At 38.7% G+C, this 3,225-nt stretch overlaps 1 pseudogene; it reads left to right on the top strand.

The window, feature by feature from the left end:
- Positions 1 to 267: 267 nt before the first annotated feature.
- Gm22459 lies at positions 268 to 375 on the top strand (annotated as a pseudogene).
- The last annotated feature ends 2,850 nt before the right edge of the window (positions 376 to 3,225 follow it).

Genomic DNA, 3,225 nt, shown 5'->3' with positions numbered 1-3,225 from the left:
GGGAGGCAGAGGCAGGGGGATTTCTGAGTTCGAGGCCAGCCTGGTCCACAGAGTGAGTTTCAGGACAGCCAGGAATATACAGAGAAACCCTGTCTCAAAATAAAAAAAAACAAAACAAAAAGAAAACAAAGCAAACAAACAAACAACGACAAAAAAACCAAACAACAACAACAAAACCTTAGAAGTGGTCAATGACTATCTTTAAACCAAGGACAGATAAGAAAGGCAAGTAGGGGGCATTTGAAGCCATGTTACTTATTTTTATAATGGTCATCACCAAGGATTTTAGAATGCAGTTTCTCATTTGCGTGGACGTGACCATAAAGAAAAATTCCCATGAGGTTTTTCATATGCTACTACCGGTTGGGAACATGATTTTAAAAAAAAATTAAAAAAAAAAAGAATGATGCTTTGTTCTCTTTGTAGCTGCTTCATAGGTAATAATTCCAGATGCTTAGCAAATTGGAGAGTTAGTAATTTTATAGATCCACATGAGTCTGCTATTACATCACAAGGTAAGGAATAGTAAAATCAGTTTTGGCATCTAGGACTTGCCACAAAACTCAGGGATTTAAAAAGTGTGTGCCTCGTGTATGCTATATTCTACAGCTGAGCAAATTTTTGTGCAGGTCTAAGGTAGTTATGAGAGCACTTGTGCAAATCCTTATTGGGGAAGGGTTAGAAATAATGTACTTGGAAAAAATAAGCAAAGAGGTGTGTGCCATGCCCTCACTCTGAAAAACAGATCAATGCCAAGTAAAATTTTGGAAGTGTACAAACATTTTACATGCAACTGGTTACTTAACATAAGCCAAGATCCATACCCAAAAGTCCCTAAGAAAATTTCAGAAATACACATTGACTCTATGTAAGAAGTAGAATACTAATTAAGAACAACAAAAAGAATAAAGTCCACTAATCCCTGGATATACTTTGAGAATTTTTCAATTACTTATTTCTAAGAAAATAATACAAAAAGACTGGGGAGCTCAGTCTGTGGCCATACATCATATCATACATCATATCTCATATGCATTTGCTTTTCTCCCCGTAGAACCAATGTAGAGTCAATTTTCTTCTTGTTTAGAAATCAAGTTGGCTAAAGTAACAGAGAATTGGAAACCCACAGGGTGTATTGAAACTGAGATTATTAACTTTCACATTTTCTCACTAGAAAGCCTCTCTACTGTGCTGAAAAGAATAAAATTCAATACATAAGTTTGGAAGCATTTTATATGTCTCCACCATGAGCCCTCATACATCTCAGGAGAAAATTGAGTTTTGTACCAGAAAAATGCACCGCAATGCCTTCAGTTTTTATATTTTCTATTATGTATTCACTAAGTCTAGTAGCCTGCCATCTTTGTGCGCTTTACATTTTGAAGTCACTTTATTATATAATCACGCATATGTGAATCATAAAATAACACTAAGAATGAAAAAGCAAACACGAAAGTGGACTTAACTGGAAGTTCATCTAATTTAGAATGATTTTGCCTCTCTTCAAGTGCCTTAAAAAATGCAAGTGCCCATTTTAACAGTAAGATACTATTTTTTTTATTTTATTATTATCATGCACTTCTACTAAAAGGTGGGATGCCTGGAATGTGTAACTACTGCGTAAGTGCTGACTAACATACAAGACCTAAATACTTAAACACTCAAGTCACTGCCAACAGAGCATTACATTTTAAAATGTAGTACACAGAATTCTTTTAGAAAGTTAACTGTGAAAATATAAAAATAGTAGTACTTTCTATGTGCTATAAAAATTTTAAGGTGAATAAGAGCAGATCTAGAAATATTTTTTAGATATGTCTCACTGGCTGTCTTCTCCCTTTCCTCTCCTTACTTTATGTAAGTAAATGGATAGTTTAGATTCCTTGTCCTGTCAATTCTTTCACCTCTACCTCTGAATAAATATTTGTAGTAGTTATTTTAGAGATGACAAATGACTGCGTTTACAATCAATAAACCTGATTTTAAAATATATGATCATGTAAAATTGTTTAAGTCGACTTCTTTGTAATAATCACTTAACAGCATGGTGCACATATATACAAATGTGACAATATTGTGCTAAAATCAACTCCTAATGATCTACATGATTTTAAATTGTTTTAAGAAGTTAAGAATTTATTTTCTTTTATAACTTTCATTGACCCTTCCTTCCTACAAATCTTGCTTCCACCTGTGGGTATCCCATTCAACGTAAGGCAATTCATCAATAGTTGACTATAGGTTTTCCATATACTTTCATCATTTTTTTATTAATCGTTCGATTGGTTTACATCTCAAATGATATCCCACTTCCTGGTTATCACCTACACCAACAACCCATTCCATGATATCCCACTATGCAGTAACTCCTCCACCCACTCCACATCCTATATCTGCCCTCCACTTTGCCTGTATGAGGGTACTTACCCACCCACCCACACTCTCCCACCTGCCTGATCCAGCATCCCCCTACACTGGGGCATCAAACCTCCTTAGGACCAAGGGCCTCCCCTTGAATTGCTGTCAGGAAAGGCCTTCCTCTGCCATGTATGTATCTGGAGCCATGCATCTCTGCAGGCATACTCTTTGGTTGGCTGTCTAGACTCTGGGAGAACTGGGTGGTCAGATGAGACTGCAATGTTCTTCCAATGGGGTTGCAATCCCCCTCTGCTCCTTCAGTCCTCTGCCAGCTCCCACTATGTTCCCTGAACTCAGTCTGATGGTTGGCTCCAGGCATCTACATCTGCATTGGACAGTTGCTGGCCTGACCTCCCAAGGAACCGCCACACCAGGTTCCTGTCAGCAAGCGCCTCTTTGACCTAGGCAACAGTTTGGGTTTGGTGTCTGCATACATGATGGATCCTCAGGTGGGTCAGTCTCCGGTTGTCCCTTCTTTCATTCTCATTCCATTTTTTGTCCTTGTTTGCCCTTTATACAGGAACATTCCTATGTTAAAAACTTTGAGATGGGTGGGTGGCACCATCTCTAGACTAGGGACCGTGCCTATCTACTGGAGGTGGTCTCTACAGGTTCTATTTCCCCCTTCTCTGCTCATTTAGGCTAAAGTCATCCCGGTTGGATCCTGGGAGGATCACGTCTCTCTGGTGTCTGGGACCCTCCAGTGGCTATCCCCAGTTCCTCATCCCTACTGCTACACATTTTTCTTCAATTTCCTGACCCTCTATACCTCTCTCACATCCTCTCCAGTTCCTGATACTGTCCCGT

This window comes from Mus musculus, chromosome 16, assembly GCF_000001635.26.
Source record: "Mus musculus strain C57BL/6J chromosome 16, GRCm38.p6 C57BL/6J".
Classification (NCBI taxonomy): domain Eukaryota; kingdom Metazoa; phylum Chordata; class Mammalia; order Rodentia; family Muridae; genus Mus; species Mus musculus.
The sequence above is the reverse complement of the archived record's forward strand: the minus strand, read 5'-3'. Positions and strand labels throughout refer to the sequence as shown.